Genomic DNA, 22,552 nt, shown 5'->3' on the forward strand with positions numbered 1-22,552 from the left:
CACTACCGCCCCGTTACCTCCCTGAGGCTGAAGCCAGGGTCACTGGTCGTTTGTAGTTGCCCTTGGACTGTTGTTTGTCTGATGGGACAGATTGTTTCTCTTTTACTATGCCTCCAGCAGAATTCGGGCTTCCCAGGTGAACTCAGTAGTAAAGAATCTGCTTGCAGGGCAGGAGACACAGATTCGATCCTTGGGTCAGGAAGATCCCCTGGAGGAGAAAACGGCAACCCACTCAAGTATTCTTGCCTGGGAAACCCCATGGACAGAGGAGCCTGGCAGGTTGCAGTCCAAGGGGTTGCAAAGAGTCGGACACAACTCAGTGGCTTAGTAATGTGTGTCGCTAGCAGAAGTGACAACAGAATACCCAGGGAAGGCTGTCTCTTTCAAGAAAAATGGGAGAAGACATTGGTCTTTTTGGAAGTGAAGAATATTCACTCCTCTGTAATTGATTTGCAAACACTCCACCCACTCCATTCATCCATATCATGTGCCAGTCGCCATAAATATTTGAGTGCATGCCTGGGGAATGCTTGGGCCTGGCTAGGAGTCTAAGGGGCCATTAGTTCAACCAGAACCAAGGTTCCTCTGACTGCACTGTTCTTCACATCTGTCCCTAAGATGGACCAGACCTGACTGGAAAGGCTTTTTAATGGGGTTCCGCTAGAGGCGCTGATTCTGCAGGGTTTGCAACGGGTTCTTTTAGCGTCCTGTTGTCTCCAGCAGAACAAGAACATGTGACATATTTCTGTGTAGCACATCGCTCCAAAATTTGGTGGCTGCCTTAAAACAATAACAATGTACTAGTTCTCAGGGTTCTATGGTTTAAGAGCTGAGATGGGACTTAGCTGGCTGCTCTGTTCCAGGCGATGTCAGATCGGATCATATATGTGGCTACATTCAGTTGAGGCTGAAATGTCCAAAGTACCCACTCATCCCCCAGTCCTCTCTCTGCACGGCCTCACCATGCGGGTCTCCGCCTTATGAGACAGCAGATGGGCATTGAGAGCATGGGACCCGGAATGGGTACCAGGTAGCTAGCTCCCCCCCATGTTATTGGTAAATGCCACTCTTAAGGCCAGCTCAGAGTCAATGCGAGAGGCCGAAATAGACTCCACCGCTCAATGAAGGTGCAGGAAGAGAGGATGGCCATCTTACATGCACTATAGTGACGACCCTCTCATTCCTATAGATTTCTGATGAATCACTATTAGAAGCACATTTTTTTTTAAAGGGGGCATATAGCCACCCCTTTCATGTGCCTTGGGTCTGGAAGCACACGTTTGGGAAACTCTTTCCAAAATACTCTGCTACAGACATAGAGAGATGGGCTGTCTCCTGGGAGGAGCTTTTCCATCCCATTCTAGGGAGGAGTCAGCAGCTGTGTGAATTTCGGCATCAGGAGGTTTTGCTGTCTAGCTTCACACCCCCCCGCATAACTCCATTCGCTCGCTCCCAGCTGTGACCACCATCACTGCCATCCTGTCATCATTATTCATCATCAGGGCAGGGCCTTTACTAGGCACCCAATGGCTTGTCTGATGGTGCTGGGAGATGCAGAGCAAACACAGGAAGGCTCAGAGCAGGCCTGCCTGGGGTGATGCCCCAAGGCTGAATCGGAGGTTCCAGAACCGCCTGGAGGCCACACAGGCTGGAGCATGAAGGATGAATAAAAGCCCCAATGAATGGCTAGGGGCTCACATCATATAAGCTCAACAGAGGCAACAGGGTCAGAGGACCACAGCATAGCACTTTTTTTTCTACTTCTGAAATTTAATTTTTATTTTATCTTGGAATATAGTTGATTTACAATGTCGTGCTCATTTCAGGTATATAGCAAAGTGATTCAATTATGCATATACATATATCCATTCTTTTTCAGGTTCATTTTCCATATAGGTCATTATAGAGTATTGAGTAGAGTTCCCTGGGCTATACAGTAGGTCCTTGTTGATTATTTTATATAGAGTAGTCTGTATATGTTAATTCCAAACTGCTAATTTATCCCCCAACCTCCACAACAAACAGCATGGCACTTTGCCTTCAAGTTCTCTTGGTTCTGCTGGTTACTGGGGCTCCAGTTGAGTTGGCAGAAAGTTAATTCACAGAAAAACCCTTTACAAAAACTGGTAAATAGATTCCTCAGTCTGGGTCTGAACAGATTTTGGCTTCTCCACCAAAGGCAGAGACAGACTAGTGGCAGGACGTACGTCTGCAGACAGAGAGGACGGTGAAACTCATACACAGGGCTGAACTCATGCGTTCATATGTAAAAACGTGATGGGCAAGTGCTTGACCCCAGAAACGCGAAGCACCAGAAGGGCCAACATACAGCTGTGCTGGGCCAACAAATTTAGAGAAAATTAGCTGCAGTGAAAAGACTGGAGTGGAACTCTAGTGAATCCACAGGGAGATGAAGACTTCCATACATTATCTGTCAATTCAGCAAGTTACTGAGTTGATCACTCAGCCGGTGCACGAGGTGGCTGGCAGCTTTTTGCAACTCAGCTGATTTCCACATGCCACTTGAGACCGTGAGCACATTTTCTCATTGGAGATGACCAGTTGGTTGTTACCTCACAAGGTAAGGCAAGGTAGGAGAAAGTACTTTGGAAAATGGAAAATATATGAAAATATTAGTCTTTACAAACAGGAACAGACTCACAGGTTTCAAGAACGACCTTATGGTTGCCAGGAGAGGAGAAGCCTGGGGGAGTGGGGGGAGGCGTAGTTAGGGAGTTTGGGATGGACATGTACACACTGCTATATTTAAAGTGGATAACCAACGAGGACCTGCTATGCAGCACAGGGAACTCTGCTCAATGTTATGTGACAGTCTGGATGGGAAAGGAGTTTGGGGAGAATGGATACCTATATATATATGGCTCAGTCCCTTCACTGTTCCCCTGAAACTGTTAATATCCAACACTGTTTGTTAATCCGCTATACTCCAAAGCAAAATAGAAAAGTTTAAAAAAAATTAGTCTTTAAGGAGAGGAGAAGGTGGTGGCAGAGGATGAGATGGTTAGATAGCATCACTGACTCAGTGAACATGAATCTGAGCAAACTCTGGGAGATAGTGGAGCATAGGGGAGCCTGGCACGCTGCAGTTCACGGGGTCACAAAGAGACGGGAAGGACTTAGCAGCTGGATAGCAACAACAACAAAAGAGGAATAAGTGCATTTTAGCAGAAGTCAGTGCAAAGAGAAGCTCACAGAAAAACTGGAGTGGATCACACTGACCGGGGAAGAGTGTGTGCATGTGTGTGTGTGTGTGTTGGTCACTCAGTCATGTCCGACTCTTTGGGACCCCATGGACTATAGCCTGCGATGTTCCTCTGTCCATGGAATTCTCCAGGCAAGAAAATGGGAATGGGTAGCCATTCCCTTCTCCAGGTGATCTTGCCAACCCAGGGATCCAACCCAGACCTCCTGCATTGCAGGCAGGTTCTACATCATCTGAGCCACCAGGGAAGCCTGGGGTGAGTGTGGAACCACGTCAAATGGCTCTCATCCTCTAGGTCTCTCTCTGCATCAGAAGCAGGTTCTGCTCCTCCAGGGGAGATTGCATGGTACAAACAGGCTTTCAGGAACTTCCTACTGTGATGTCTGGTTAAAAACAGGCCTCTGGGTTTCAAAAGCCAATCCTTGGTGAGGAATGGAACTGATGCAGCTGTAGTTGTCAGATCTAGGAGAGGGATAATGATGTAAGAACCCAGGCCCCTTCCTTCTGAATTAGAAAAGGATGCTCGTGGCTGTAGGGAAAGGATAATTGGAGAAGTGAGTACATGAATATTTGTGGTCCCTGAGGAAAAAAGGGTCCTCTACCCCTCTTCCCCACTGGCTGAATCCAGATGGGCATTAAGAGAAAGGTCTATGGGCTAGAAGAGGACAGGGGCTTGGTTTCATGCTCCAGATTCTAGCAGAGGCAGCAAGTGCCCAGAGAGAAATGAGACTGTGGGTGTCAGCAGGCATGTAGGTGGTCCCTGCTTTAGAAGCCTCACAGTGTCCCCTGGAAGGCCAAGGGCTATATGATCTGGCAGCTGAAGCAGAGGTGACGAAAGCCCAGATGCGTGCACCCTCCTTCCCTGTCACCTGGGGGCCCTGGGAACCTCCTCATCCCCAGATAGGAATTACTCCTGGAGGAAATTTACCCAAGAAGTGGACTGAGGTGCCTTTCCACCAGATGAATGGGGCCTTGAAAGAGAACTCAGGTGACACTCCTGTTGTAGATAAGGGCCTCCCTGGTAGCTCAGGTGAAGAATACGCCTGCCAATGCAGATACCGGTTTGATACCAGGGTCAGGAAGATCCCCTGGAGAAGGTAATGGCAACCCACTCCAGTATTCTTTCCTGGAGAATCCCATGGACAGAAGAGCCTGGTGATCTACAATCTATTGTGTGGCAAAGAGTTGGTCATGACTTAGTGACTTAAACAACAACAACCCTGTTGTATAATAAAGTGTTTGGCTGGCTTTTATTTCTGCTTCGTGAGAAGGAGCCTCTAAATCTTTGAGTCTTTGTTACTCATGAGCCTCTTGGATCACACCTAGGTTTATACTAAGAGTTATGATGACCCAAGGATAGGACACAAGAAAGACCAATCACATGATGAGAGTTGGGGTCTGGCCGGTCTGACTTCGGCAGGGGTACGGGTGGGTAGGGAGGGAGGTGGGAGATTGATTTCAACCACATGGACAATGAGTCAGTTGATCAGGCTGACGTAATGAGATTCCAGTGAAAAACTCCGGACTTTGAGGCCAGATGGAGCTTGGCGGCTGGCCATCTCATTGATGTTCCAGGAGGGTGACATGCCTGAGTCCACAGGGAGGACCACAGAAGTTCTGCACTTGGACTTCTCAGACTATGTGACCTCTTTGTGAAGTCACACAGACTTCTGTGACATAGACTTTTGTGACAAAGAAGTCACATAGGCTTCTTTGCCTATGTGACCATTCACTTGGCTGGGCCTGGCCTGGCTCTTTTATAATAAAACAGTGATTGTAAGTAGAGCACCTTCCTGGGTCCTCTGAGTCCTCCTAGGGAATTACTAAGCCTGAGGGGTTGTGGGAAGCTCTGAATTTGTAATCAGTCATCAGAAGTGTGGATGGCCTGGGACCCCCCAGGAGTGTGGCCACAGTGTCCTGTGGAGGACCCAGACTTTAACTTGGGGCGTGGGGGTGGGGGTGGGGGTGGGGAGGTAACTAGCTAGTTATGCCAGAACTGTATTGCAGTTGGTGTCAGAAGAGTTACCAGAAATTAAAGTTGCACACTCACAAAAGAAGATGCGAGTACCTCCTAGGGTTGGGTTTCAAGAAGTAAGCAGAGTCAGGGAAAGCTATTCTCATGGTGCATGGGACATAGAAGATCTCAGTCAGTGTCTACATTTATCATTTACTGTTAATCTAATTTCTTGGGAAAAGTCTACTCTTTCCCCAGGTAGATTAGGATTCCTTCTTCTCCCATATCAACTATTTTTTTTTTTTTTTTCCCCACGACGGGAGGAGGTGTGGAGGGGAACTGGAAAGATTCTTGGAAGATTCCTCTTCAGTTCTTGTTTTGCTTTCATGTTCACTTATTAATTTTTTTTTCACAAATAATCCCTGATATCATAGGTAAGAAGGGCCGGGAGACCAGGGTGAGGCTATGGGAAGAATCCAGACACCACACAGTGGTGGTTCGGATGGAGGTGTAAGAAGTGGTCATATTCTGGATGTACTGTCTTTCTTTCTTTTTTTTTCTAGTCCTTTAAAAAATACTTTTATTTATGGCTGTGCTGGGGCTTTGTTGCGGTGCAGACTTTTCTCCAGGTGCTGCTAGGGGAGGTTACAGTCCAGTTATGGTGTGAAGGCTCCTCACTGTGGGAGCTTCTTTTGTTGTGAAGCACACACTCTACGGTGTGCAGGCTTGTGGCATGTGGGCTCAGTAGTTGTAGGGCTTGGGCTTAGCAGCTCTGAGGCATCTTCCTGGCCCAGGGAGGCTCAGTAGTCGTAGGGCTTGGGCTTAGTAGCTCTGAGGCATCTTCCTGGCCCAGGGATCGAATCTGTGTCTCCTGCCTTGGCAGGCAAATTCTTTACCACTGAGCCACCTGGGAAGCTCCTTTCTTTCTAGTTTTATTGCTTGAATACAACAGACAAATTTATGCAATCAAGCCAAAGGCTGCAGATGACTCGTATTTCCAGTTGAGGGGAAAGACTTGTTTGGTCTTGTAATATCAAGCCCACCAGTGAATATGGCTCTCAGTCAGAATCAGACGCAATTGAGCATCTTTATCCTTTCTTTTCCTCTCAAGATGCTTTTGAACAGCGACGGCTTTCTTAATTAAATGATAGAGATCCTCAGGAAAATTAGGAGCAAGTCCTTTGGATTTAAGAATTCTCAAGATTTTACTGCCTGTCACAGAATGTACTGTGTAACAGCATGTGAGTCTCTGAGGACCAGCCCGATTCGTGAGGGAGTCAGGCTCTTCTCGACCAGTTTGTAGGTCTGCTCTTTCGTGTCCTCAGGCATCAGCTTCAGCCAGGTGGAGACGCTGTGGTGGTGGGACAGGGCCAACTGGGACAGGCCTTTCCGGGGAGCATGCACACAACCCATGATGTAGGCGGTCTGGTGCCAAAGGAGAGAGAGATGCTTTCAAGTTTAGGATTTGCCGACAGATTGGATGCAGGTTAGAGAGAGAGAGGAAGATGCCTCCCAGGTTTTGGCCTAAGTCACCGCTGCCACTCACTGAGCTGGGAAAGGTTATGGTGACCTTTGGGGACCATCTGCCAGTCCTGCAAAACGCAGCCCGTCTGACCGCTCCCAGGCGGGCTCATCACGTTTTATTTTTTACCAGCTTGAAGGCAGGAGGAGAAGGGGACGACGGAGGACGAGATGGTTGGATGGCATCACGGACTCAATGGACGTGAGTGTGAGCAAACTCTGGGAGATGGTGAAGGACAGGGAGGCCTGGCGTGCTGCAGTCTGTGGGGTCGCAAGGAGAGGGACACGACTGAGCGACTGAACAGCAATGATTTTTACCAAAATGGCCCGGTTTGTTCCAGCCTTTGGTGGAACTTTCCACGGAGAGCTCTGGCTTTAACTCTACAGACAAATCAACTGCTTTTGATGAGACTGATGTTTGGTTGGTCCAGGGTGCTCCGTCATAGTCTGACTGTTTATTTGGAAAGTGTGCATATGGATACATTTAATGTGGTGGTGACTGAAAACAAATTGTAATTTTACGTCCAGTCTTTGGAGTTGAGCTCTCTTTTTCACACGGCGTCTGTCTCAGTGATTTAAAAAAAAAAATTACTGTGCGATTTTTTTCTTTCTTAATTGAAACATATTTGACGTGTGACACTGTGTAAGTTTCAGTTGTGTAACAGGTTGATTTAATGCATTTATATATCAATATGATTGCCACTGTAGTTTGACTGCAATATGTTGACACCTCTGCGGCATCACAAAGTTATCTCTTTTTTTGTGGTGAGAATATTTAAGATATAGTCTCTGAGCAAATTTGATGTTTCTAATAAAATATTTGTTGTCAGACATGACTGAACAATTAACATTGTTATCTATAATCATCATACTGTGCATTAGATCTCCAAGACTTACTTATATACTAGTTGCAAATTTGTATACTTTTAAAATTTTTTTGGCCCCTCTAGGAGGCTTATGGGATCTTAATTCCCCTACCAGGGATTCAACCCGGGCCCCCTGCAGTGAAAGTGCCAAGTCCTAACCACTGGAAAGTGAAAAAAAAAGTGAAAGTGTCAGTCATTCAGTTGTGTCTGACTCTCTGCGACCCCAAGGACTGTAGCCCGCAAGGCTCCTCTGTCCATAAAATTCTCCAGGCTAGAATACTGAAGTGGATTGCCATTCCCTTCTCCAGAAGATCTTCCTGACCCAGGGATCTAACCTGGGTCTCCTGCATTGCAGACAGATTCCCTACTGTCTGAGCTACAGGGATGATCCCTAGAGAGGGTAGCCATTCCCTTCTCCAGGGAATCTTCCTAACCCAGGGATGGAACCTGGGTCTCCTGCATCTCGGGCGGATTCTTTGCCATCTGAGCCAGCAGGGAAGCCCCCTAACCACTGGGCCACTGGGGAATTTCTGCAAATTTTGTATCCTTAAATAATATCTCTCTTATCTCCCCCACCCCCTTATCCCCAGGCCCTGGTAAGTATCTTTAAGTCTTTCCCCCAAACTCCCAAAATAATATATGCATTGCACTGAATTTCCAAGGTCATTCTGGAATGCATTTGGAAATACAGTCTCAGCATTTGTGAAATGATTCTGCTTGTTCAAATCACAGGGTTAAGAAGAGTTTTGTGACTTTGCAGTGTGCTCCCTTTTGGAAATCTGCTCATAATCTGTCTGTTTAACAAGACCGTTTGAATCATTCAGAGAGCATGTGGGAGCCCATTAAAATGCCCAAGCGTGCTGACTTATTTTACAGTTCATATGAATGGCACTTCTTTGCATATTTACATAGTCAATATTTAGGTACTTATCTTTTCTTATTTAACTTCTTATTTTGTGTTAGAGTGGAGCTGATTACAGTGTTGTGATAGTCTCAGGTGGGCAGCAAAGGGACTCAGTCATTTATATACGTGTGTCCATTCTTCCCCAGATCCCCCTCCCATCCAGACTGCCACAAAACATTGAGCAGAGTTCCCTGTGCTGTTCAGTCGGTCCTTGTGGGTTGTCCATTTTAAATATAACAGTGTGATACTTAATTGTCTTTTGAGATTATGATCAAGGTTTAAATTTCCAGGTACTTTAAAATTGTTTTCAAGAAATGAAAACGACTGCATGGAAAAGATATAGAATAAAACCCTTTACAAATGGTCAAAACTGAAAGCGCCCGCTAAACACAAATGCAGACACTAAAACAGTGCCAGCAGAAGACAGAGTATTCATGTTCACTGTCCTTGCTTCACGTTTTGCGCAAGACTTCTTGAAGTAATGGAACTTGGCTAGAAATGGGTGGTTTGTGTCTCCTGCCAGATTTGTTTGTTTTAGGAAAATCGGTTTTCCTAAAGGGTTTAATAGGGCTTCCCTGACAGCTCAGTTGGTAAAGAATCCGCCTGCAATGCAGGAGACCCCAGTTCTATTCCTGGGTCAGGAAGATCCGCTGGAGAAGGGAAAGGCTACCCACTCTAGTATTCTGGCCTATAGAATTCCATGGACTAGTCCATGGGGTCGCAAAGAGTTGGACATAATTGAGCCACTTTCACTTTCAAAGGGTTGAGTGATTTCCGGCAGTGCTGAGCCACAAGCCAAAACACTTTCTTTAGGATTGTTTGCTATTTTTTTTTCTTTTTAATCGGTTGCCACTGAAGAAGTCACGAAGTAATAATTTATCATTGCTCATATTTAGTGGCTTAGAGTTTGCATTTGCAGGAGCATCAAGTGAGCACCAAAGAGCGTCCTTGAATGCACATGCTGTGAGCTTCACGCTTCTTTGACTGAATTGAGGGGAGATGTGGGTGAGCGTCCATGTTGAAAAAGGATGTGATACCAACCTTATGAGTTGTATGTGTCACTTTCCCTAAAATTTCTACTCTGTTTCAACTAAATTTTTCCTAGGATAGGGATCAAAAAAAAAATTTATTGTGGAAGAATTCAAACACATTTTTACTTTTTTCAAGTATATTTTAAAAATGTAATGCCCAAAGTAGAGAGAATGGTTTTTATCAATTCTAGGTATCCATCAGCCAGCTCCAGCAAGGATCTACACTCCTGGCTTGAGGGCTGGTGCTAATTCCAGCTTTATTTTGTCACTATTGACTTGCTACTTGTTTTCCTATTCAATAAAGGTGGATATATTAGCTATTCTGTGTGTATATCCTGGGACTGTATTTTGAAGGCCGAATTATTTATCCAACAAATTTTGACTAATCTTACTGTGAGCCAGGACTGGGTTAAGTACTGGGGGCTTAGAGGCAGAACAGCCGGCTCTGGGAAATCAGCCTGGATACAAAGATCTTGAAATGCTTTTCTGGCAGAGGTGTGTATGGATTGTTTTTGTGTCTGAGAGATATTTCTTTCTCTTGCTTACACTTTAGAAATGCACCTTGATCCCAGTTAAATGTTGCATGTGGCTCATTAATTAACCAGGGATATGCAACTTACAGCCCGTTTGATCACAAACAAACAGGCCAGAGATGCCTTCCTTGATGTGTGCAGCTCAGATGAAAAGGCTTGCACTGTTTCTCTCCAGCCTTGTCCCCAAATGGCACGTACATCACTTCTGGTTTGGTAGCAGAAACACCTAATATGAGTTCTATTCTTGGAAGAGGGGGAAGAGGAAGGCAGGGAACATGGTGGGAATGTTGGGAGGAAGAAAAGGAGGGCAAGATACCAGCAGGGCCCTCAGCGTGACCAAGTCCCCACGGGCCTCCCCAAGTGGTGGGAGGTGGCAGCTGCTGCCTGGGTTTGGAGATGAAGTGACTGAATAGCTGTCAAATGCCTGTCTTACACACGTACACACACACACGCACACACACGCAGAGTCTCTCTGGAGCTCTGAGGGTCCCATTTTCATCACCTGGGTGCGGTGGGCCTAGCAGAGGTGGGTGGGGCACAGCCCCCTCAGGATGGGGCTCCCTTACCCTCCGCGCTGCCCACATCCCTCCCCTCCTGCCTCTGGTCCCTGGCGCCTGCTGAAGAAGATGGGATCTGTCTTGGGAGCTGCCGCTCCCTGGCCTGGGGAGTGCGGCCATGATCTCTTCCTGTTTCCTCCTTCTCCGGGGCCTGAGGTCTCAAAGCCGAACCCGGGGTTGGTTGGCTCCCTCCCATGTGTGTGCTCAGCACCTCCACCCACCCACCAGGGCTGCAGGCAATATGCTTGGACCCAGGCCCCCGGTGACTGAGCTGGTTAGTGAGCGCTGGTGCACAGGAAGCCCTGTCTGCTCCCAGGACAACGTGCCCCTCCAATCCCCGAAGCCCTCTGTCTCCCAGACCAGGCGGAACTCCAACCCTGACTGTGTCTCCCTAGAGATGGTCCCTCCCTAAGCATCTTGTGTGCTAAGCATGCGTGCTAAGTCGCTTCAGTCATGTCCGACTTTTGGCAACCCTGTGGACCACAGGGTCCTCTGTCCATGGGATTCTTCACGCAAAAATGCTGGAATGGGTTACCATTTCCTATTCCAGGCGATCTTCCTGACCCTAGGATTGAACCCACGTCTCTTATGTCTCCCGCGTTGGCAGACAGGTTCTTTACCACGAGGACCACCTGGGAAGTGCCTTGTCACAGAGCCCCAGGTCAGTTGTCACGGCCTAGGTAAGCCTGGCTCTCTATCTGCCTGCAGGAGGGGTCGGGACAAGTAGGAAGCAGGACGACAGGGAGACACGGGAGAGGCAGTGCCCACCATGATTGCTGGGCCCTCCTGCACTGCCCACAGACCCTGGCGCACTGCCCTTTGTCACGTGTAGGCATAGCCCCCATGAAGACGGTGCATGGTGATCCTGGCCTCTTAGTTGGGTTCTCCCAATGCAGAGCCTGAGACAAGGGTTGGGGTGTGGGTGCTTTATTTGGGGGACCCTCCAGGAAGCAGGGGTTAGGGAGAGGGGCTGGGAAACAGAGGGAGGAATCACCAAGGAGAGGTCCATGATGGAGATTGCTGCTGGAAGCCACAGGGATCTTACCAGTGAGAAAATGCCTTCAAGAGAGTTGCTTCCCAGATGGGTTTAGAACGTGTGAAGTCTTTCCAGCTTCCCCCATCATTATCATCCAAGTGGATAGGCAAGGTAAGTAGGGGGCCTGGGGGAGCCCTACATTGCCCTGAAATGTATTCTAATCCAGGCAGTGGGGCTAGATTCTCCCTCCCACTTCAAGTGACTTAAACTCATGTACTATAGCAAATACTGGTTCAGCACCTTCTACTGGATTTAAAGGAATCTAAGACATTACTCCACCTGCCAAGCAAGAAATGTGGGTTTGATCCCTGGGTCGAGAAGATCCCCTGGAGAAGGAAATGGGAACCCACTCCAGTATTCTTGCCTGGAAAATCCCTTGGACAGAGAAGATTGGGAAGGCTACGGTTCATGGGGTTGCAATAAACTCAGACATGCCTGAGAGACTAACAACAAAAGACATCACTGGCTGTAAGCCATGCTGTTATTCTCAGAAGCACTAAGGAAAATACTTCGAGTTACATTGTGATACAGTATCAAATGTAAGACACTGTCCTAGTTCAGAGATGAGAAAGTGTGAAAAGAATGCGAGTCTTGGGACAGTCACTGTGCCCGCCACACCCTAGTGGATGTTGTGGAGATGAGGAACGTGCCTTTACTCCCTAGAGGGGAGAAATGCCGTGCACCATGCAGGGAGACGGCTGTGATAGCAAGATAGAATAGAATGACAATAACAAACCAAGTAAGTGCCTTCACAGTACAGAGGAAGAAGGGATGAATTCTGGTGGGGATGAATTGAGGAGGCATTCCTGGAAGAGGGGGTGTTACTTGAGATGGGCTCAGAGGATGGCGGGGTTTGGATTATTGGACATGAAGGCAAAAGGTGCTCCATGCAATGGAAACAAGATGGGTAAAGTCTCCATTGTTGTTGTTTGATCACTAAGTCTTGCCAGACTCATGGACTGCAGCCCCTCAGGTTCCTCTGTCCTCCACTATCTCCCGGAGTTCGCTTAAACTCATGTCCATTGAGTCACTGATGCTATCTCACCATCTCATCCACTGCCACCCCTTTCTCCTTTTGTCTTCAGTATTTCCCAGCATCAGGATCTCTTCCAATGAGTTGGCTACTCGCATTGGGTGGCTAAAGTATTGAAGCTTCAGCTTTAGCATCAGTCCTTCCAATGAATATTCAGGGTTAATTTCCTTTAGGATTAACTGGTTTGATCTCTTTGCTGTCCAAGGGATTCTCAAAAGTCTTCTCCAACACCACATCGAAAGCATCAATTATTCAGCACTCAGCCTTCTTTACGGTCCAACTCTCACATCCGTACATGACTACCGGAAAAACCATAGCTTTGACTCTATGCACCTTTGCCAGCAAAGTGATGTTCTGTGCTTTTTAAAACACCATCTAGGTTTGTCATAGCTTTTCTTCCAAGAAGCGAGAATCCTTTAATTTCATGGCTGCAGTCACCATCTGCAGTGATTTTGGAGCCCAAGAAAATAAAGTCTGTCACTGTTTCCATTGTTTCCCCATCTATTTGCCATGAACTGATGGGACCGAATACCATGATCTTAGTTTTTTGAAATTTGAGTTTCCAGCTAGTTTTTTCATTCTCCTCTTTCACCCTCATCAAGAGGCTCGTTATTTCCTCTTCACTTTCTGTCATGTCATTAGATTTGTATCATCTGCATATCTGAGGTTGTTGATATTTCTCCTGGCAATCTTGATTCCAGCTTATGATCTATCCAGCCCAGTATTTTGCGTGATGTACTCTGCATATAAGTTAAATAAACAGGGTGACAATATACATCCTTGACGTACTCCTTTTCCCAATTTGGAACCAGTCAGTTGTTCCATGTCCAGTTCTAACTGCTGCTTCTTGACCTACATACAGGTTTCTCAGGAGACAGGTAAGGTGGTCTGGTATTCCTATCTCTTTAAGAATTTTCCACAGTTTTTGGTGGCCCACATAGTCAAAGGATTTAGCATAGTCAGTGAAGCAGAAGTAGATATTTTTCTGGAATTTCCTAGCTTTTTCTACGATCTAGTGAATGTTGGAAATTTGATCTCTTGTTCCTCTGCCTTTTCTAAACCCAACTTGTACATCTGAAAGTTCTCAGATCACATACTGCTGAAGCTTAGCTTGAAGGATTTTGAGGATTATCTTGCTGGCATGTGAAATGATTACAACTATATGGTAGTTTGAGCATTCTTTGGCATTACCCTTCTTTGGGATTGGAATGAAAACTGACCTTTTCCAGTCCTATGGCCACTGCTGAGTTTTCCAAATTTTCTGACATATTGAGTGCAGCACTTTAATAGCATCCTCTTTTAGGATTTTAAATAGCTCAGCTGGAATTCCATCACCTCCTCTAGGTTTGTTAGTAGTAATGCTTCCTAGTGAAGTGAAAGTCACTCAGTTGTGTTTGACTCTGTGATCCCAAGAACTATATGGTCCATGGAATTCTACAGGCCAGAATACTAGAGTGGGTCACCATGCCCTTCTCCAGGGGATCTTCCCAACCCAGGGATCAAACCCAGGTCTCCCACATTGCAGGTGGATTCTTTACCAGCTGAGCCCCAAGGAAAGCCCAGGAATACTGGAGTGGGTGGCCTATCGCTTCTCCAGCAGATCTTCCTGACCCAGGAATGGAACCAGGGTCTCCTGCATTGCAGGCAGATTCTTTACCAACTGAGCTCTGAGAGGAAATGCTTCTTAAGGCCCACTTAACTTCACACTCTAGGATGTCTAGGTTCAGATGAGTGACCACACCATCCTGATTACCTGAATCATTAAGAGATTACTTGCTCTGAGCTATCCCCAAAATGCAGAGATTACACTCATCTGGAATGTAGGGTTTGGAGATGAGCAGAAGAAAAAAAAGTTGAGGATTAGAAAAGCGGTGAACATACCCTTTGACCCCCAAATTCCACTCCTAAGTGTATTCTCAAGAAAAACTGCTGCACAAAAGGAACCAGGGGACAAACATATCAGCGTCTACAGCAGTAGAGGAGTAGTGTTTATACAGAAAAACATGGGGATGCTTGTCAGCAAGAGAAAGAGCAGAGAGACGCAGGGATAAATCCGGAGATTGGTGTTGACCTACATATACTACTATTTATAAAGGGGCTTCCTTGGTGGCACAGCGGTAAAGAATCCCCTGCAATGCAGGAGCCATAGGAGACATGGGTTCAGTTCCTGGGTGGGGAAGATCCCCTGGAAGAGGCAATGGCAACCCACTCCAGTATTCTTGCCTGGAGAACCCCATGGACAGAGGAGCCTGGGGGGATACAGTCCACAGGGGTGAAAAGAGTTGGACACGACTGAAGTGACTTGCACCATATGCAGTAGGTAACTAGTAAGGACCTACTGTATAGCACGGGGAAACCTCAGGGCTCTGTGACGGCCTCTATGGGGAAATGACCTAAAGAAGAGTGGGTGGTGACTTCCCTGGCAGTGGTGTCTCCCCTGTGAAGTGAAGACGCAGCTTGCCTTCACTCCCCCTCATCACCCAGGCCCTCGTCTAGTCGACTCCTTTCTTCCTTTTTAAAATCATACCCTCTCTTCCCAGTACCCAAATCCGTATTAGATTTACAGGGTTCCCATAACAAAACACTACCAAGCAAGTGTCTTAAAGAAAGAGAAATGTATTGCCTCACATTTCCGGAGCCCGCAAGTCCAGAGTCAAGTTGTCGGCAGGGACATGCTGCCTCTGAAGACTCTAAGGAAGACCCTCCCTTGCCTCTCTCAGCTTCTGATGGGTGCCAGGAATCCTTGGGCTTCTTGGCTTGCAGTTTCATTATTCCAGTCCCTGCCTCTGTCCTTGGAGGACTGTCTTCCAACCGTGTGTCTCCAAATTTCCTTTTTACTTTTGGCTGTGCTCCGCATGACACGCAAGACCTTAGTTCCTTGACCAGGGGTTGAACCTATGCCCTCCACAATGAGGAGTGTGGAGTCCCAACCACTTCCCCAAATTTCCTTTTTCTTTTTGAGGACACCTTGCGTTAGATTTAAGGCCCACTTTACTCCAGATTGCTGTTGTTACTCCCATCTTAACTCGATGACATCAGCAAGGACCCCATTTCCAAATGAGGTCACATTTAGGACTTCAACGTGTCTTTTTTAATGTAAGACGTGTTTATTTATTTTTGGCTGTGTTGGGTCTTTGTTGCTGTGTGACGGCTTCCTCTAGCTGCGGCGTGGGGGCTGCTCATCTTTGTGGGGAGCGGCTTCTCATCACAGTGACTTCTCTTCTCTGTTGTAGAGTTTGGGCTACAGGGCATGCAGCTTCAGTAGTTGAGGTGATGGGCTTAGTTGCCCTGGGCACGTGGGATCCTGCTGGAGCAGAGACTGAACCCGTGTTCCCCACATTGGCAGGCAGACCTCCACCACTGGGCCACCAGGAAAGCCCTCAACACATCGTTTTTAGGGGATACAATTCAACCCCAAGCAACTGCAATTGACTGGACACCTTCTATGTGTTCAGGATTGTATTACGTGTGTTGACTGTAGAATCGTATTTAATCACCCCACAACCCTGCCAGCTAGGTCATATTATCACCCCAATTTCACATGCAGGGACCCCGATGCTCAGAGAGGCCCCACAGCTAGTTGAGAAATAAGACCACACTGTGGTGTACGCCATACATCACCAGCTCTGTGGGCAATGTGGACCAGATGGTTTGGACAGGCAAACGGGGAAAAGTGGGCTTCCCTGGTGGCTCAGTGGTGAAGAATCTGCCTTCCATGCAGGAGCAGGAGACTCAGGCCTGATCCCTGGGTCAAGAATCCCCCCTGTCGGAGGACGTGGTAACCCACACCAGTGTTCTTGCTGCACATGTTCCATAGACAGAGGAGCCTGGTGGGTTGCATTCAGAGGGTTGCAGAGAGTCAGATGCTTCTGAGCACTCACCGCGTGGAAAAAAAGGAACCCTGGGCCTTATCTTCAGCAAACTAAAGTCCTAATGGTGGAGTCAGGACCAAACTACCCCAAGAAAAAGGAAGAATGTGTATGAGACAAATAGATATGCAATTACAAAACTTCTCAGAATCCGAGCTTGAGCAAGGCTGGGCTACTTTTACTTCTGAAGCTCCTGACATATTAGGAGAATAAAGCAAGACCTGCTGAAAGAGACTTCTTTGAAGTACAAGTATTTTTTAAAGTCTTCATTGAATTTGTTACAATATTGCTTTTGTTTTATACATACATACATATATATATATATATATATATATATATATACATTTTTTTTTCTTTTTGCCTGTGGGACCTTATCTCCCTGTTCAGGGATCAAACTGTCTGACCCTCTGCATTGGAAGGCAAAATCTTAACCACTGGACCACCAGGGAAGTTCTTAAAGGATAAGACATTTTAAACGTTTACACTGAGCCACTGAACACTTTGTCAAAAATACAGTGTTAGAGTATTTAGTCTCGACTGGAGATAACACGGAAGCCTGAGAAGTGAAGCTTTCTGAGATGTGAGCCTCCGGTTCTGGATGGAGTGTGGACTGCAGAAAGGGCAGATGTGCTGGTCACGCAGTGAGAGAAGGGAGGCTCCTCTGGGCACCACGCTCCCGGGAGGATGGGCCATCTCCCGCTGCACAGGGGCCGTACCCGTGAGGGTCAGGAGGGGGACGGGCCATCCAGAGCAGGCGAAAGAGCAGTTGGTGACCCCGTTTCACTAGCTTTCAGCCAAAGATACCCCAGATGTCCTGGGAGAGCTGTTGAAAGCTTCCAGCTTTGGGTTTTCATGTCTCCTCTGCCAGGCTGACACCAGAGAGCAGTCTCTGGCCAATAAATCTTTTAGAGAAAACTCTTTCCTGGGGGACTTAAAACTTGTGGCTTCAGAATTAATCCAGAAAAAGATCCCTTTTGTGAGGGGGAAGGGAGCTCCCAACCTCAACACAGCTCCCTGTAACAGGTATTTGAGGCTTCTTACTCACTCACTCACTCAGTCATGTCTGACTTTTTGCGACCCCATGGACTGCAGCCCACCAGGCTCCTCTGTCCATGGGATTTCCCAGGCAAGAATATTGGAGTGGGTTGCCATTTCTTTCTCCAGGGGATCTTCTCCATCCAGGGATCGAACCTGGGTCTCCTGCATTGCAGGTAGATTCTTTACTGTCTGAGCCACCAGGGAAGATTGAATTTGAGGCTTGGATTCGAGAAAAGCTGTTCCTTTCACCCTGCCTTCTGGTTTTCTTAGGTCTAGTCTCTCCACCTGCAATCAGACATACCTAGCTCCCATCAGAGCCTGCTCAGTCAGAATCTAGGTAGAGTACTTCCCTTGTGGTCCAGTGGTCCAACGCTCTCAATGCAGGGGGCCCAGGTTCAACCCCTGTCTGGGGAAGATTCCACATGCTGCATGGTGTGGCCAAAACAAAACCAAAAACCAAACACCTCCCAAGCCAAAAACAAGCAAACAAAAAATCTGGGTAGAGGCAGGGAGGGACAGAGGTATTTTCAGGTGCCTGTTACACACACAGGCCTGTGACCCATGACTTCAAGCTCTGGGGTGGAGGTAGGCTGGGGAAAATGGGGTAAGCTGCTGACTCTTGAGAAGCGGGGGACTAGTGTAAGTGACTGGAAAGGAGGAGGCCTACGTGCTGGGTGGGTGAAGGGTGTGCCATTGTGCTGCTGGCTCTTTAGGGAAGCGCCCCCTGAGCCTCAGATATCAGTTATCAGATCAGAGATCTCAGACATCAGTTCTCGCTGTCACCTTGCCACTTATCCTGGTTGCCACTGGTGTGCAGCCAACCACCCCAAAGCCTAGTGGTTTATTTATTAAAAAAAAATTTTTTTTAATTTATTTATCTGGTGGCATTGGGTCCTAGTTGCATCATATGGAATCTTTGTTGTGGTGCACAGACCTTCTAGCTGTGGCTCACAGGCTTAGTTCCTCTGTGGCACGTGGAACCTTAGTTCCCTGACCTGGGATCGAACCCACGTCCCCTGCATGGCAAGGTGGATTCTTAACCTCTGAGACTACTACCATTTTGGGTTAAGCAGCAGTCCTTTTATTGTCTCTCACAGTTTCTGTGGGTCACAGATTCAGGAAAAGCTCAGCTGAGTAGTTTTGTTGGGGGTCTTTCATTTGGCTTCCCTGATAGCTCAGTTGGTAAAGAATCCGCCTACAATGCAGGAGACCCCGGTTCGATTCCTGGGTCGGGAAGATCCGCTGTGGAAGGGATAAGCTACCCACTCCGGTATTCTTGGGCTTCCCTGGTGGCTCAGCTGGTAAAGAATCTGCCTGCAATGCGGGAGACCTGGGTTCGATCCCTGGGTTGGGACGATCCCCTGGAGAAGGGAAAGGCTACCCACTCCAGTGTTGTGGCCTGGAGAATTCCATGGACTGTATAGTCCATGGGGTCACAAAGAGTCAGACATGACTGAGTGACCTTCACTTTGACTTTCATCTGGCTGCAGCCAGACAGTGGTTAGAGCCGGAACATTGGGGATCGAGAGCCACTGACAGCTGACTTTCTCTCTCTTGGTGTGCTCCCATGTGCTTCCCCAGGAGGCCTTTCTGCGGGCATCGTTTGGGCTTCCTTACAACCTGGCTGCTCATGGGCCCTTTTGAAGGTGTAGGGGCTTGGAGCTCTGCACAAGTGGTCCAGTGAACAAGGTGGAAGCTCCATCTCCTTTTATGACTCAGCCTGAAAAGTCACACAGTATCACGTCTGACACATTCTGTTGGTTACAAGTGAGTTACAAGCCTGTCTAGATTCAAAGACAGTAGACACCACCTCTCAATGGAAGGACTGTCAGAGTGGTCATGGACTATAGAAGATCATGTGGGATGATAGATGTTCTTGTAGCCCTCTTGGAACTTATATATGTATATGTGTATACATATATGTTGGTGTGCTAAGTCGCTTCAGTCATACCCAACTCTTTGCAACCCCATGGACTGTAGTCTGCCAGGCTCCTCTGTCCACAGGATTCCCAAAGCAAGAATACTGGAGTGGGTTGCCATTCCCTTCCCTGGGGGATCTTCCCAACCCAGGGATTGAACCCGCATCTCTTATGTCTCCTGTATTGTCAGGCCTGTTCTTTACCATCAGTGCTGCCTGGAAAGCCTGTACGTATAAGTTTATATATAATATAAATATTGGAACATTTTATATTATATACAATGTGTATTCCAATATATATAATATATATTCCAATACATATATATTTGATTCAGGGTGTGAAAATATATATTATATTATGTTACATTCTGAATCAAAACATTGTCTTCAAAACAGAAAGTTCCCCTGCTGATCAGTCTGTTGGTGACGGGAAAGCCCCGTGTCCTTGAACTGTTCTTAAGGAGTCGGAGCTTTTCATTTTGAAAGTGAGGAGGTGGGAGTCTTTTGTTCTTCTGAAAATATGTCAAGTGCCTTTTGAGGCCTAAACAGTAAATAACGTGTCTTGAGGTATCACTTAAAATTACTTGCTCGATTATACTTGGACGGGTGTTTAAGAAATACCTCTTTCCATTTCATTGATGAGTAAACTGAGACTCAGAGAAGAGACCAAGTCCCAGCATCATAACAGAACTGGGACCAACTAGGGTTAAGAACTCCTGGTTTCCACCTGAATACTAAGCACTACTGAACTGTACAATTAAAAATGATTAAGATGGTCGCTTTCGTGTTGTGTGTTTTTTACCACAGTTAAAAAATAAATTCTGGATTCCATACTAGACGCTCCATCAGGCGATCCCCCTCGGTGTGGAGAAGCCATTCACAGGTTCCAGGAGTCATGTTGCAATGTCCGGGAGCTGATGATGCAATGTCCAAGACTCAGGTAAAACCGAGAACAGTTTTTCTTTGCTCGGAGCTCTACCTCGGTTCCCGGCACACAGAGGATCAGTTCTAAACCTCTTTGCAGGATGTTCAGGGCTCCCCGGGTTCTGACGAGCTCCCTCAGTCTGCCTTCGAAGGCAGAGATCGGATGCTTTTTCTTCCCATAGCGTCAGTGTCACCAAGGGGATGAGACGATCTAGTTTCTTGTATGTGCATTCACATTCAGTTGCTCAGTCGTGTCCAACTCTTTGCAACCCCGTGGACTGTAGCCCACCAGGCTCTTGTGTCCTGGGATTCTCCAGGCAAGAATACTGGAGTGGGTTGCCATTCCCTTCTCCAGGGGATCTTCCTGACCCAGGGATCGAACCTGTGTCTCCTGCATTGACAGGTGGTTTCTTATGTATATTATCCCTCAAAATCAATTCCTACTTGCTACAGGCATTTGGTGAAGATAGCAGATTCTGGAAAAGCTTCTCCATCGCGCTCCCCACCCCGACACCCACTCTCGTTTTCCTGAAGAGCTCTTGTGGTTTTTAAACAAAGGAGAGAGACCCAAATGTGAAATTTCCTTTGTTCCATCTGAGGCGTGAAGCTGAAAGCCGTCTGCACTGACAGAGGAATGATGGGGAGGCGAGAGGAATCTCGAAGTTTCCATATGCTGAGGAGTTTGTGGAAGAGCTTGACACCAACTGCGCCTTTTCGAGCAGAGCTTGTTCTGCACCGATCCGATGTGTCTCAAGAGGCCCATAAAATTTCCCCTACATTTTGTCCACCCGTGGATACTGCGACCTGACGTGACCCAAGCAGAGATCCGTCTTGGCAGTGCTTTCAGAGGGGACTGAGCGTCCGGGCTGGCTGAATTGACGGTGTTTGGTTTAGTCAGGGATGATGGCTTCTGGTGGGAGTGGGAGGCAGGCCGTGCGGGGAGCCGTGAACTTTGTCACAGAGTAGTGACTTCTGTAACATTCACAGCGGTTCCTTCCAGTCCTGTCGGAATGAGCCGGAGTGACTACAAATGTCTCATGGGCTCCAAGTAACGATGCAAACCGAGTCTTATTTCGACCTCAAACTCGTGGCAGGGGTACGGGTGGTGGGGGGACCTGAAATGGACAAAATGTGAATTCTTTCCACTGTTTGAAAGTACTTTATCTCATTTATTTTAGTAACTCAAATTAAATAAGTGGAAAGAGATGAAAAAAAGTATGGACCCTGGTTTTTTTTTTTGTTAATTTATTACAGTTCATCTATTCAGGGGATGTGTCTTCATTGTTGAAATCCCCATGGTTGGTTAAGAAGAGCCCAAGAAAAAGGCTGGTTTTACTTTGAAATCCTTGAAAGCCTGGGGCTTTTCTTCATGTTTCTAAACATGGGAAGGCAGCAATAAATCTCTCTGGTTTATTATACGTTTCATTCAACAACCAGATGCCTTTGAGTCAGCATTTTTTTGTTTGTTTTTGAGACTGTTCTGATGTTATTTGTCAATGCGTTTGAACTTCACACTTCTCATTCTTTTCTATCAGAGGAGACCCAGGAATCACAGCCACTTTATCAATACTGTTTCCGGCAACAGTAACATCATCTTAGTGAATTCCGCCAGATTTTAGGAAAGTCTACCTGACCTTGAAAGAAATGGAAGCAAATAAAAAATTCTGTCATTTTGATGAAAATGTATTAGGTGCAAAACCTCCAAATGGGGAGTTTCCTAGCAGTGGTTGGGACTCTGTGCTTTCATGGCTGAGGGCCTGGGTTCGATCCCTGGTTGGGGAAGTGAGATCCCGCAGGCTGCAAGGCATGGCAAAAAGACCTCAAAAGAAAACAGAACAGACCCCTCCGGGTGTTAGCAGTGCTCTGCAGACATAAGAGCATTTAAGCAGGAAGGAAATCACCACTCTGCCCACCACCACCATCATCAGAACCTGCGAGTCAAGGCCGTCGAGAAGTACTGATCCTGCAAGGAGCAAGGCCACCAGAGCACCTCTGGCCAGTTCAGTGGTGGCTTCTAGTTGCCCCTGATTTTACCATTTTTGCAGAGTGACGGTTTTAGCCAATATGGCTCTTTAACTGTCTCTTGGCTTCACTAAGTTTTCTTCGATGCTATAGGCAAAATAAAGGTGGTGATTGAATCAAAGC

The 22,552-nt window shown here is 47.0% G+C and overlaps 1 long non-coding RNA gene and 1 pseudogene across 1 annotated transcript; one reads left to right on the top strand and one right to left on the bottom strand.

The window, feature by feature from the left end:
* Positions 1-6,135: 6,135 nt before the first annotated feature.
* On the bottom strand, positions 6,136-6,590 carry LOC122428876 (annotated as a pseudogene).
* A 265-nt stretch (positions 6,591-6,855) lies between these two features.
* On the top strand, positions 6,856-21,434 carry LOC122428955. The gene is made up of 3 exons (XR_006265855.1): positions 6,856-6,900; positions 20,291-20,423; positions 20,861-21,434. It is a non-coding gene; the product is annotated as an uncharacterized LOC122428955 (long non-coding RNA).
* Positions 21,435-22,552: the final 1,118 nt, after the last annotated feature.

The sequence above is a fragment of the Cervus canadensis genome, chromosome 27 (assembly GCF_019320065.1).
Source record: "Cervus canadensis isolate Bull #8, Minnesota chromosome 27, ASM1932006v1, whole genome shotgun sequence".
In the NCBI taxonomy this organism is placed as follows: Eukaryota; Metazoa; Chordata; class Mammalia; order Artiodactyla; family Cervidae; genus Cervus; species Cervus canadensis.